Source organism: Photinus pyralis, unplaced genomic scaffold (genome assembly GCF_008802855.1).
Source record: "Photinus pyralis isolate 1611_PpyrPB1 unplaced genomic scaffold, Ppyr1.3 Ppyr1.4_LG4, whole genome shotgun sequence".
Taxonomy (NCBI): Eukaryota; Metazoa; Arthropoda; class Insecta; order Coleoptera; family Lampyridae; genus Photinus; species Photinus pyralis.
The window spans coordinates 15,628,878-15,644,118 of record NW_022170511.1 but is presented as its reverse complement, the minus strand read 5'-3'; the positions used below and the strand labels follow the sequence as shown (position 1 = coordinate 15,644,118).

The window sequence follows — 15,241 nt, the reverse complement described above, 5'->3', positions numbered from 1 at the left end:
TAATTGAATTTTTTTAAACTTTCCTAGTAGTTTTTTTCTTAAAACTGAACATAAATGGAATTATTCTTTTCGAATTTAAAAAAAGAAGATCAAATTATTCAATAATCAGTGAAAATAAGTGGTGCAGTTTAATTAACGAATGAATAAATCTGAGCCTGCAAATAAGTGCAAATATTTGTACTTTATTCTCATTTAACCACTCCAAAGTGACGAAAAGTACATTATATAAATTGGCAACAGCCACTTTAGAAAAGTGTCCAACACCAAATAAAATGATTTAAAAGGTAGTTCCGAAATGGTTAAGTACAACGTTAACAAAAACGTTACAATTTTCTTAATCATCTGTGTGGATGTAAAGGTCGATTTACACGCTCAAGCCACTTGCGCAAACTGGTTGCGCAAGCCGGTTTGTGCAAACGAATTGAATAAAAATATCGCCGTTTACACGCTCAGTTCGGTTTGCACAACTGTGAAGTGAGGAATCCAGAATTTTTTTCTAAGTATTTCAGTTTTTGCTGTGTTTTCCATTTTGTAGAGGCTTTAGTGCGACATGGTAAATTCGGACGAAGAAATGATCATGCTTGCCATGACTGCGGTATGCATAATAAAAAAAGCCAAATTGAAAGAGAAAAGGAAATGGTCAAAACCATGGTTGCTAAAAAGAGATACGTTTTCCCATACAAATTTAATAGCTCCCTGTTAACTTCTGGATCCAAAGGTCGCAATTTCTCTACTAATTCCTGATACGCCTGGGATTTAGCATTGCTGTTGCTGTAGGTATTCCCTACTTCTATGAAATCACAAAGATATTCTTTTTCGTTCGGCATTTTGAAACACAACTAATTAATAATGCAACATGAACTATTAAAATAATGAAGTTAAAACACTGCTCGCGGTAACAATTGATTTGGTTGAGTAGAACACGTGGTGGAAGATTACGTCACCAATGCTTCATGCGCATGCTCAAATTGGAACTGAGGTTTGAACATCGTTCAGACGCACAATCTTAACACCAACCGCAAGCCGATTTTCAGTCCGGGACAGACTTTACTCAAGCCAAATTGGCTTGTGCAAACTTCAAACCTGTGTTCAAACTGGTTTGTGCAAATTATTTGAGCGTGTAAACCGACCTTAAGAAAAAACATTACTGTAATAAGCTAGAAAGAAACGCAATAAGAATTATATGAGTGTGGAGAGACATGTTGTTTTAGTTTGTTAGTCTGTCTCACTTGACAGCACGTGAAGTGATTGTACTTTCTTTGTTTTACTTATTTAAGCCAGAGATTTGCCATATCTCTGATTGTTTTTTCTTAACTTAACTCGTTTTTCCTTTGCGATCTTGACGCACTTTCCATCAAGCATGCGAAAATTGTTTAATGATCTTTTAAAAAGTGCCCAAACCCCCAAATCGCAAAATTTGCATCGCGTTTGTCCTTTTGATGTGATTTGTTTAAGCTTTTGGAACAGTAATTTTCTTGTCAACAGCCATACCACGTTGAAAACACCGGTTCTCGTCCGATCACCGAAGTTAAGCAACGTCGGGCGCGGTCAGTACTTGGATGGGTGACCGCTTGGGAACACCGCGTGCCGTTGTCTCTTTTTTTAAAATTTTTGCTCATGTTTATCTATTGACTTTTATTTTAATGGCACGAGGCAGGCAACATATAATTAATAACTGTAATTCCTAATTAGAATTAATTTAGTTTTTATGCATAATAAAATTTTATGGAGTTTTTTTAAGTGAAACCTGGCACAATTTTTGTAGGTTGTACATAGGAAAATAAGGTTCTTTCGAATACCGTAATAAAAATTTTACGTTGCTATTGGAAAAAAAAAAGGTTCGATGCCGTTGCGGCGCTCCAAAATTGTTTAAAAAAATCTGGCCCGTTTTTTTTTTCGTTTCCGTATTCCTAATATACATATCCAAAATTTGAACAAAACTCTTCGATATTACACATTTGATTGCGGATATCTATTATTCATTCATGAAACATCATAAGGAGTCCTATTCGTACCATCCAATCTGAGCCGACGACTTCTATCGAGATTTAACAGTGGTGTGAACATCTGTCCATTTTAACATGAAAGTTGGACGCTCTGCTTGTACCATATATGTATGGCTTGTACGTTTGCACCAAAGTTTCCAACTGTAAGTATAGGGTAAGTCAAAATTGTAGTGGCGGATTGGGGATTCCTAAGATCATCGCAGCTCGGAACTGAGAAGTGCAAAATAAATTGATTTTCCATCCTTAATAAACCGAGAAGCACTGGAACTATTTATTATTATATAGGTACTATAGATAGTATATTTAAATTTGTGATAGTACTGCGTGTAGTGATGAGTATTTCGCCAACGTTTACAAATTTATACTGACAATATCCACAACGCTAGTACAATGTTGTAAAGTTCCTGAGGTGGTACTGATGGAAATATTGACTTACTCTGTACTTACAGTTGGCAACTCTGGCAAAAATCTACGAGCAGAGCCACCTACCTTTCAAGTCGAAACGATGAACGTCTCGCTGCACTTTTGAATTTGGATGGCAGTCGGCTCGTTATGGGTGGCAGCGTGGCACCAAGGATGCTATATTATATTATATTATATTTTGAATATGTCTCGGGTCAAAGTGGGACAATACATCACTCCCATGGAGAGCGCAGTAATACCATGCCAACCAACGTCCACGTACCTAGGATGCAAAATAGACGATAACCTCTCCTGGAACTCTCATCTGGATCACGTTCGTAGCAAATTAAACAAGGCATACTACCTAATATCTCGTATTAGGAACCAAATTTGACACCACACACATTATTGAAGTGTATTACGCAGTAGTGTATTCCCATTTAAGTTACAACATGATGTGTTGGGGTGCTAGTATACCGAAGTAAATAGGATATTTGTTTTACAAAAACGTGTAATCAGATTGATATTCAATCTGCATTACTTACAAACTTGTAGAGACACGTTTAAAAAATTCAAAATTTTACCTCTCCCCTGTATATATACATCCTAAAATTATTAATGTACATGCGCTCGCACTCAGATAGTTTCCGTAGAGTAGGAAGTACACACAATTATAACACAAGAGGAAAAAACAAAATATTAATTCATAAACACCATTATCAGTATTATAAAAAATCACCCTATTATATGGCCTCTAAATTGTATAATTTGCTACCCCAGGACCTGACAAACTGTGATATTAAACAATTTAAATCTCTCATCAAGACTGCTCTCCAGAAAAATGCTTTTTATTCGATTCAAGAGTTCATATACACTTTTATACTTCTAGGCTATAGTTGATGTAATACACACTTTGTTTGTCCAATTGTTATACATATTATTGTTTGTTAATTTTGACTTATCGATGATTGTAATGACGATCGAATGATTAAATTATTATTATTATTATTATTATTATTATTATATAGCATCCTTGGGTGGCACGAATGAATTCAGTACAAAAACACATCAAAATACCTGTACAATCAATTGAGATAACACTGTTGTTGGTTCAAAATCGTGTATATTGTTAGACGATTAGAGTTTTGTACAATACAACTCGTAAAATAATAAATGGCATGTACATAGGAAACATGTAAATGGTGTGGCTCTACTTTAGCCTTTAGTTAACATAATTTAAGTGTACGTGTGAGAATGCACGGATTCATGTGAAAATCGATTGTCGCTCAAGCAGAACATAATTTAAATAGAGGAAATGTTAATGAGAGGACCCCCACTCGCATTGCTAAGATGTTAAGAACTACAATCCGCACGAGACGAGTAGGCAACAGATACAGCGAAAGATCGAACTGTATTAGGTACCTACTCCACGGAGACAGAATGACCCACTCGCACACACAAACATCGAAACATCAAATAAGAGAGCCCCCCTTCGTATAGCTAACGCACAAGAACTGCAGCGCGCCACGAATCAGAAAGTAACAGATACAGCGAACAATCAAACTGTATTAGGTACTTCCCTCACGGAATAGTTACGGGTCAATCGAACAGAGCAACATCGCACTGATAATCAACTCCTCGTGAATACAGAAATAAATACTTAATTAAACAAAATAATCATCTGTACAGTATAACAAACACGATTCATCTAACGGTACTCAAAACAAAGGCATGGAGTACGCCATGATTCAGATATCGTAGTTTATACAAAATCACCAAAACATAAATAATATCAAATTGTGGCAAGAAATTCAATGATTAAATAGCTAGTACAAGAAAGAATAAAATGGTTACTACCTGTAATTACACCTACAAAACACCACCACCAAAATAATCAAGAATAAAAAAACCGGGAACGCGTGATGTCTTCAGTCGACCTCGTCGCCATCTTCCCCAGAACAAAAAACTTAGAAGGGAAACGTAAACGGGAACAACTGAGTACAAATGGAATTAGTTTGGAGAACATTCAATAGATGGCGCATAGTTAGCGTGCGTGTTAAAGTTACTAAATCTAGTGACTTTAGTACGTGTCGCCATTATGACAGTTGAATTTTGAATTTTGATTGACGGCTTATTGTGCTTTAAGTATAATTACTATTCATTATTTACAATGAATTATGCATATACAAATCGAAAACGTAAATGTTGTGTGACAAATTGTGAAGACGTTTCCCAAAAATGGAGCCCGATGTTTTTATAGAATTGGTTTAGAATATAATGTGGAAGAAATTTACACAAAAGTTTTTGGTTTGTGAACATCATTTTTCTGGTTGCGCTTTAGAACCTGGAACACGAAGAGGTTTAAAGCGTGTGGCAGTTCGCACATTATTATCTTTAGCAGGTAACACTAATTGAATTGTAATAAATTGCTACATATTTTGTTTTTAGAACAATCTTGAGAGTATCATAAAGCAGAGTTCCATGAAGTTGATCTTGTATCTTGTATATCCATATTAAATTAAATATAACTCCTTGGTTGGATTAATTGGAGTTGTTACTTATAAAACAAGTGGTCTGTACCCTTTGAAGCCCCTGACTGCTGTGCATCGGCATTAAACTGAATTTATCTGGATCCCTATTAAACAAAATTGGACTTCACTGGCTGGATTCATTTACCTTTTAGGTTTCAGCTAGTCAAATCCAATGTTATTGTTACAGATCCGGAGAAATGCAGTATAATGCGAACGTAGCTTACATTTTAATATTTAAATTTGGCGCCATTCACGCAAAAGCTGCTGAGAACATACACGAGATGGCGCGTCATTTTTACATTACATTAGAGTTTCCATTCTAAGTTTGTTGTTCTATGGCCATCTTCTTCCTTCTCCGCTCCCCTAGCTTCGTTATCAAAATCCCCTAGAATTCGGCATCTGCGCAAAACGGTCGATTGGTTTATATATACAGAGCATATCATATTTTTGTTTCAGATGTAAAGGTGTGTAGTCTAACCATAAGGGTGGATTAAATCGTTATGAAGTAGGAGCACCTACTTATGACTTATGAGTATGACCATTGAATAATAATTCAGATTTATTATTCAATGGTATGACTTCAGGTAGAACGTGGCATAGGGAAACAGCAATGTATTTTTTCGCGAAAGATCCACGAGGCCTCTGCCATTAGCGTTCAACCAAATATTCTTAGCATTGTTTATTCGTTAAAAACAAACCTTTTAGGGTTTAACATATACTCCAATCTCTTTCTAGCATCAGGCAAGCGCAATAACCAAGGACGTTGTATTTTTAACGTCCTTGGCAATAACGTAGGTACGTTAAACGCTAACTTCAGACACATATCAAAGGCCTCGTGTATCCTGCCCGAACAAATATAATTCTATTTGCAAGCTATTTGCCTATGGACTATCATATAGCGTTTTCGATTGGCAAAACTCGACAAATCTGTATTCTAAAAAATGACTGAAACGATTTCACTATTATTTATGATAAACAATGAGGAATATAAATTTGAAATTCCTGTAAAGAACCAATTTTTGGCGTTCAGTTTAAAGAGTAAATGCAACTTTTTGTAAAGTAGAAGTTATATGGCTAGTTCATCATCTTCGCTATCGCTAGATGACAACAAAAAACTCTCCAACGCAAGAAACAAATTCAAATTGGCGCACATTTATTTTGAAAATTTGCTCCGCGAGCTCTCCGACCTCGTGCGTCAAAATTTGCATTTAGTGCATAATTGTTGCATCACATTTGCCAATGGAACACAGAAAATTGCCCTAAAATTACCAATAGAACGTAAAAATTGCACTCGTGCAGCACGAGTTTTGCCAATCGAAAACGCTAATAAACAGTTTCAAAAAATGGAGGATGAAATCATTGAAATTGTGCTGACTGGGGAAATTGAGAAGGAACGCATTTTGCTAAGGAATCAAAGGAAGCCAGACAACTAAAATCCGATCAGTGTTTAATGCAATGTCTGGAAATAGTAAAAATGACTGTAAGTCTGGACAGTACACCCGTTTCGTTACCCGAAAATGCTTGATTTCGTTCCACGATATCTGAAGTCTGAGTGAAAATGCGAAAGGGGTCGAATATTCCTGAGAAAGGTGAATGATGCTTTAGCTAGACAATAACGCCGGGATTTCTTAAAATGTGTTCAAATAATCTTTTTTTAGGGGTAACGTCGAGGGCTGTTAGGGTGCCATATTTTGAAAAAGAAAAAAGGAACAAATTTTCCTGGCGTTATTGCCTAGGTATTAACTTTACGAACTTATAGCAATCTTAGAAATTGTTCAACTTCATAATTCATTTATATATAAGTTATCTTGGAAAAACGACTTAGAAGTTTACCTGTACGAGAGAGCGAAAATATAGCTTCGGCTGCGCGGTTTGTTTTATACAGATAGAAAATGTGCATTATAATTGGACTAAGTTTATGTTTCTACCATCGAACACAAATTAATATCATTCAATGTTAATATTATAAATAACCAAATTTGGAAATTTACAATACGCAACTTTTTATGTTTGGTTAATTTATAATACAGTTCCAAATCACTGTTTATATACCGTACATAAAAAGCTTGAAACTAAGTCCTCGGTAGTATAGTGGTCAGTATCCCCGCCTGTCACGCGGGAGACCGGGGTTCGATTCCCCGCCGGGGAGGATTTTTTTTGTTCTCGGCCACATTTTTATTCTCGCTTTTCAGGAATCTTTTATACTAGCGTTGGAAACTCCGCCTAATTTTATATTCAAAGACCTAATGTACTGGTGCATACAGTCAACTTCATCACATCATATAATACCTTGGATCATATGTCATCGCTAGGAGGAATATGGATGTGAAACATCCAAGTTTTTGACATCGAAAGACCTGTGCGAGCGACGCAGCAGTCGAAAATACACCATTTTGTCTACTATGTTTCGGTTTTTGTTAGTTTTAGTTACAAAGTCACTGTAGTTTTAGTCCTTAAACAGATTTTAAAACAATTACTGTCGTATACTTTTTTAAACTAGACAAAATGTTTGACAATTCAAGCCCTTAACGAACTTTGTACCTACGTCTAATAGTTTTTGAGATACAGCACTTCAAAGATTCGAAAATTCTTCAGTTTTACAAGTCTGATCAAATTTGCGTCAAAAATTGTTATAATTTTGTTAGTTTAGTTCAAACTTTAGAGGGACCTGATGTTGAGAAGTCTTCATGAATCCTCACAGAAGGAGGTACAACATTGACATCTTCCGGTTCCTCGGTTTCTGACACTATAAGAAAGTTGCCATCTTCTTCTTCGTCATCAAGATCAATCATCTGTTGGAATAACATGGGATTATTGAAAAACTTATATTATTAACGATCCTCGAGATCATTTATAATATTTTATATTGCTGTGTGTTTGACAGGTACTGTTTGTTGTCTGTTGATTTTTGCTTGTTGCCTGTTGTCTGTTGCCTGGTGCCTGTGCCCGGTGCCTGTTGTTTGTTTCATGTTGCTTGTTGGGTGTTGCCCGTTGCCTGGTGCGTGTTGCCTGTTGTTTGTTGCATGTTGCCTCGTATCCTTTCGATTCGAGACATTTAAGGAGATGACCAATTTTATTTTTTTTTAAATTTACTTCCAACCTATTCGACAATTTGATCTTCCACAAGCAAATTTTCAATAAGCAAAACTGCAAAACATTGTCCATTCAACCAATGTTCTATCTTTAATACCTAATAATATAGTTACCCATGCAATCGCACGCGATTTGGGACACACTGTATATTGCTTTCATTCTTGCTTATCCCCATTATATTTATAAATATATTTATGGCACAAACGGCGGCTCATAATTTACATAAATACTTATTGCTAAAAAGGATTTGATTCCATATACATTCGACGGCTCTGTATATACATAATGCAATAACACAGTCGGAATAACTGTTATCTCTGTTGATGTCTTACAATGTCCTGTTATTCAGTATCGTGAAATGAGATATTACGCAAGTGGGGATACATTTGCTAGAACGGAATTTCTCAAACTTATAATATCTTATGTATATGTAATATCATTTAAATGAGCATAAGCGCGCTCGCAGGAAATCTAAGAAAAGTAGGTAAGGAACGAGGGAATAGAGATTTGCAAATCAGGGATTACAAACTTAGAGGTTCGAAGTTCGAATCCCGATGGTGTAATCTATCGAAGGGACCCTCCTCGCGGCGTCTCTATGGCCATTAGACGCCTCGTGTATCAGTTCTCGAACTCTTGGGATTGACCCTTCTGAATATTTAAGTCATTCCATATCGTTTATCATTGAATTAGGCTAATTTCTAGTTAAATTATAATCTACTTATCTTACTTTACTGTAAAACCCATCCGCCGTAGGCACATTATTGGTTTAGTTAGCTTGTTATTATAAACTTGCGCTTTAAATCGCAAGTTGTACCTACCTAACGTTGTTTACTCTATGCTAAGAGATATGGGATACCTACTACTGCGGTAGCTATAATCTCATTAAGCATGCAGATAACTTATTTTTACAGGATGGTTAAAATAATTATACTACTCGAGAGAAATTATCCTAAAGTCCTTGCACTACCGAATGTGCACTTTGAGTAAATAGGCTATCAACAAAAGGTTTATACAAAATACAATAGTTTTAGGATTCTTCAATGTCTACTAGGTCGTCAAATTTTAATTATACAGGATGGCTCATAAATTGCGTTCTTTTATGAGGAACACCGTGTATATTAAATTTCGATAACCCGGAAACGATTCAATTCAAGTACATCATCCTTCTTACAAATTGTGCTTAAAATTGAGAGAAGAATTAAAATATCGAATAATGTACGCCCTGTTACATTAAAAAAATCCAATGTTAGTGTTCCACGCCTTTATGACCAACCCTGTATAATTAAAATTATTACTGTTTAGTATACCTAGACGTTAAAGAACCCTAAAACTATTGTGTAGAAGTTTTTTCGATACCTTGTATAGTTTTCCCGATAATCGACCGTTTCCAGTCATATCGCGGCGACCCTGTATTTATAGTCAGCGTACAAAATACTAACAAAATAATCAACTCAAAATCCATACAGCGAATTTTGACAAAAATTCCATAATTTAGTCGCGCATTTATCAAAAGCGCTATGTAGGTATATAATGTACGGCAGAATTTTTGAGACGCGCCCCAGAGGCATGATAATAGTTCCATTCGAATAATCGACTGAATGTCGGCAGAGGTTACTTACAAAAGGGAAATGATAGATGGTGACGAATCGCATTTGTCGGTGGGGTCAAAACTTCAAGTGTGAAATATAGGTTTCGTTACCGATCTACAGGGTGTTAATGTTTCAAGAATTTAATTTTTTTATTTGTTTACTTTTTGGTTTCTTGTAATTTTTTCGTACCTGTGACCGTTATCGAGAAAAAACATAAAAATCAAGTTTTATAATTTTTAAACTGGCTTAATTTGTATATCTTTTTTTTATTAATGTTCACAGTTTGCATTGAAAATTGTATCGGGTGTTTGCATATGTTTATAAATTACAGGTTTAAAGTGTACGGTAGAACTGTAACACTCTGTATAAGATCGGCTACTATGCGTTTGCGGACCTATGTTTATATGAATTTTTGGTCATAAAATAAGCTAAAGAATTTACCCGTTCGGTATGTATATTTAGGAACACCCTGTATAATTATCATGGATTCAATGCTCTATATATTTAATTAATAGTAACCAAGTACCTACGGCTTAATAGGCATCCACCTACATTTTGTCTGAATTTCGTCAAAGGCAATAACTTATTTCCCGATCCCCTACGCGCCCCAGATGTATGCATACATTTAGAATAGGAAATTTAACGGTAAAAACCGCGTGTTTGCCATTCCGTTTCCGTTCTGTGAAGTTAATTTTGTTTTAATACTGCGGTTTCTATCGGAAAAGAATTAAGAATCGCATTTGCAAGATGAATACTACTGCCTATACAGATATAACTTGCATGCCTGAAGGTAGTTTGCTACAAATGTCGCATTGCTTTAAAAAATTTGTATTTTCTTAATTTAATACGGTACCGATGAAAGAATCTTTTTCTTACTTCACCTGTAAGGTAAGCTCTTACAGTCGATAATGGTTTCATTATTAACTTTTAGTTAATAATGAAATCTGTAACTGTTAGAGAAGTCGATCTTGTAATTTCGCTTAAATTGTGTTTTAATCTTAATATCCATGCCGAAGTGATAAATAGTGAAATTCGCGCTCGTGTTATGAAAGCGTTATAAATGTGATTACAAATAAGTGAACGGATGATGCTATACTGACCTGAAATTTGAAGCAGGATGATGTGAACACATAGCTTCATAAGCAGGATAATTTCCTGATGTCATTGATGTATCACAACTTATATTTTTCATATATCTAATTATATATTATATCATAGTTTACACATTTTCGAAATGGGCGTCAGCCGTTTTTATTGATTTGTTGCCTTAGTTACCATGGATACAATAAACAATCTCCATGAATCCATGGGCTACTATTTAGACACCGTAAAAAATAAGGTTTTTATTTTTAGTTCATAGATAAAATTTAAACAAATATAGGTTGTGATATATTAATGAAATCAAGAAAAAGAATGCAAAAACTTGACGTCAAGATATACAGGGCATTTTAAAATACCAACTTTTGGGCAAATTTCAGAAAAGGTGGTACAAACATTTTTTGACTACGCCACTGGATTCTATGTAATAGTATTTTACATTATTAGCCAGGTAAGTGAGTTTTTACTGGCGATAGGAGAAGTTCTAGAGCCAGTAAAAACTATTACCTGGCGTATAATGTACAATATTTTATTTGTTACTCATTTGTAAACGTAAATAATTAGTTCTTAAATTGATCTTGAAGAAATGTCTAAAATAGCATGTGATCCATGTAACAGAGACTTCGCATTAATTCTGGCCAATGAAATTACTAGATTACTAACTTGTAAAATTTTTACAGGTCTGCTGTCAGTTTTACAAGTCTGCTGTCAGTTTTACAAGTCTGCTGTCAGTTTTACAAGTCAGTAGCGTTTAAACATGACGTTTACCCGTTTGCGTTTTGTCTTGTTAATCAACGTTTACAACTGAGTAACAAATAAAATATTTAAAATAGGCAGTTTTTACCTTTTTTCTATCTTGCATGGATAGTAACATATGATAACATCATAAAAGTCAACTTTTCGATTTCACCCTGTATCTTAGAAACAAACGTAGCTATAGATTGATATTTTGTGGTATTGAAAGTTGCATAAAAAAATGGCACAGGGCGACGAAAACCGCATGTCAATATCTTTAAAAGAGATACACCTGCCACCTCAGCCAAAGCAGGACACACGGTACTTCGAAGTCGATCGATGGGTTAACATCATGACCAGCTTGGAAATAAGAGTGGATGGCACAGGGCGACGAAAACCGCATGTCAATATCTTTAAAAGAGATACACCTGCCACCTCAGCCAAAGCAGGACACACGGTACTTCGAAGTCGATCGATGGGTTAACATCATGACCAGCTTGGAAATAAGAGTGGATGCCTTGACCAAACCTGATAAACTAACGATTAAATCACATTGCCAAACTTGCAACTTTGCAGATATGGAGAAAATGCAATACCTGAAGAGCCATTTACGGGCTAATTCAACATGTCACAATTTTAGAAAATAACTACAAAAAGTATAGTCAAATTCGTAATTTCGAGATATTTGGTTTTGTGTAATCATTATATATTCATTCTCAATGAACGAAGGGAACATTATTTTTTACATCATTATACGTAGGTAAACTAATTTTATTATTGGAAATGTTTAAACTTCACAGTCCGTGTAATGATTAATCACATCAATTAAAATAATGAAATGCAAAGCAATCCGTTTTTAATTATTTGTGTAAGCAATAACGATATTTTGTGTGTTTAATTAATTAATAAAGCAAATATTCCTACCAATTTAGAAAAAGGATATTAATCAATTTCTAATTAAATTTGACACGTCGTCGTTCCGGCAGTTCTTTCTACGAAAAGTACACCACATCGTCTCCAGCCTCGGGGCTTATTGGAAGCTTGTGTAAATTAATTTCATTAATTAAAGCTATACCGAAATTAAGTGTCTCATCCGATTCGGTTGCGACGTACGTCGCTAATGAATCGCGGTCAGATTATTAAAGCTCAAAATGTAACGCGGCGTCCCGAATACGTTGAGGTTTCAATTATCGTTAAACCTAAATTGCATACTTGAGTAACATAATATGTAGATGTAACGCAGGTATTCAAGTTAAATACGATACAATGGCAGAATAGCTTCAGCGATGTTAGAAACATGCACCCTTATTTAGTAATGGATACAATTTATTAATTTAAAAGGAATGTCTCCATCTCGCTTTGACTTTAGGGGTCGATTCACATTAAATTTATTGCCAAAAAATTCGAAAAGAAGTTAAATTCTTTGGGTATTTTTCATTTTTTTAATGACGGGGATTTAACTGGTTTTCCGTTACAGATAAATGTTATAAGCCTCTGTACGTACACCTTTACTCAATGGTACAATGAACAAGTTGAAAAAGTAATCGTAAACGATTTACAAAAAGCACATGCCCACTTGCATTCATTTCCCATTTGTAAGATACAACTTTTGTTAAAATTTCGTAAAAATCCGACGAGGCGACCACCATAAGAAAGTTAGAGTTGCGTATGTGCAGTCCATTTTTGACCTGCTAGCTGCTACTTCAATTTCAGTTTATAAGAATAATCCTACCCTAGAATTTTAGAAGAATTGGTTTACAAATATCAAATGTGGGTCTGGGCATCCGCAATAATTGTTTTGCGTGTTTTTAATGGGATCGGATTGCGCATGCGAAAATAGTACAATATTGTTGACAGTTGACAGTCGTGCACGGACGATAACTACTTTGGTTCGAAATGTGCATTAAACTTCCATTGTGAACTTTATTTTTGTTACACACTATTTTTGTCGCCGTTAAGGGGTGATTTTTCACTTGTCTAAAAAAGACTTAAGTAAGCACCTCAACTGAAACCGACACGCTACGATTTTACTACTTGTTTGAATTTTTTTAACAAACACGTTTGTGTTAGCGCATTTCCACAAAAATTGAAAAAATATGCGCTATTATAGACACTTTGTCCGTCCGTCTGTCTGTCCGTCCGTCTGTCACTCTGTCCGTCCGACCATCCGGTCCATGGTGTCGAGGCTGGCACCAAGGAAGGAATTTGTTCTGTGCCGATTACGAAAAAAGTTACCTATGGTAAAAAATCTTATTTTTTCACATACCATAATTGTACACTTTTGCGGTATATTAACAATCCTCGAGATCGTTTACAATGTTGTATTGCTGTCTGCTCGTCTGTCTGTCCGTCTCTCTGTCCGTCCATCTGTCTGTCGGTGTACAGTTGTGTACGATAACTTTTCTCTGTTAACATATTTAAATGAAATTTTGTATGTAGGCACCTCGAATAAAGGTAAAACTAATGCCGAACCGAATAAATTTGTTTTTTCACTACTAGCGTCTGCTGACATGATTTTTAACCTTTTTTCCACTAAGTAGGCTTTCTCGGCATTTGTTCAAAGTGGTTAATAATGTGGACATTATTAACTAGTAGTCAATAATGAGAACTGTCACGCTGTCACTTTTAGAAAACACAAACCGAAATTTCGCTCAATGAACGTTTAGACAAGTTCTCTAAAAAGAATAATTCCCACCATCCGCCAATTCCAGAGAAATTACATACCTAAAATTATCACATTTTGAAAAAATTCGAACGAAATTACTATTTGAAAATATCTCAATGACAGAACAAAATACGGCCTGTTTGACTTGTACTTCTACGCACTTGATTGACATGTTAATTTAATAAACAAAAAATTCTGTCCAACCGTTCACTTTCTTATCAATATAATATGTTAATTTAGAGGACTTCAAGTGCTAGTAGTGAAAAAAATTATCAAAGTCCTCGTTTGAGATCGAAGGGACTTCAGCGCATTTTTGTGTGGCAGATCAGTATTCTATTAGCCACTTTCGACTCAACCATCAACAACAGATCTTGTCGAAGGCTACTACATTCACTAACCGCTTCCCACTTTCCTCGTGCACCCGCAATTCGCTTTTAAAGATTTGACTCCACCATCAGTAAGATCGTGTCGGGGGCTCACATTCCCTTTGACGGTACCCCCTTCCGACGTCCCGTTTACCCGCAATTCGTGTTTGAAGATTTGACTCCACCATCAGGAAGATCGTGTCGGGGGCTACCGCATTCCCTTTGACGGTACCCACTTCCGACGTTCGGTTCACCCGCAATTCGCGTTTGAAGATTTGACTCCACCATCAGGAATATCGTGTCGGGGGCTACCACATTTCCTTTGACGGTACCCCCTTCCGACGTCCCGTTCACCCGCAATTCGCGATTGAAGATTTGACTCCACCATCAGTGAAATCGTGTCGCGGGCTACCACATTCCCTTTGACGGTACCTCTTCCGACGCCCGTTCACCGTTCCGCAATTGCGTTTGAAGATTGACTCCACATCATGGAATATCGTGTCGCGGGCTACCACATTCCCTTTAACGGTACCCACTTCCGACGTCCCGTTCACCCGCAATTCGCGTTTGAAGATTTGACTCCACCATCAGGAAGATCGTGTCCGGGGCTACTACATTCCCTTTGACGGTACCTCCTTCCGACGTCCCGTTCACCCGCAATTCGCGTTTGAAGATTTGACTCCACCATCAGGAAGATCGTGTCGGGGGCTACCACATTTCCTTTGACGGTAACCCCTTCCGACGTCCCGTTCACCCG

General features: G+C 36.2%; 1 long non-coding RNA gene and 2 other non-coding genes across 3 annotated transcripts; all 3 read left to right on the top strand.

The window, feature by feature from the left end:
* Window positions 1–1,477: 1,477 nt before the first annotated feature.
* LOC116170018 lies at window positions 1,478–1,596 on the top strand. Its single transcript, XR_004145151.1, has one exon. It is a non-coding gene; the product is annotated as a 5S ribosomal RNA (ribosomal RNA).
* A 3,175-nt stretch (window positions 1,597–4,771) lies between these two features.
* Window positions 4,772–4,949, top strand: LOC116167603. The gene is made up of 2 exons (XR_004144579.1): window positions 4,772–4,809; window positions 4,857–4,949. It is a non-coding gene; the product is annotated as an uncharacterized LOC116167603 (long non-coding RNA).
* Window positions 4,950–7,016: 2,067 nt separating this feature from the next.
* On the top strand, window positions 7,017–7,088 carry Trnad-guc. Its single transcript has one exon. It is a non-coding gene; the product is annotated as a tRNA-Asp (tRNA).
* Window positions 7,089–15,241: the final 8,153 nt, after the last annotated feature.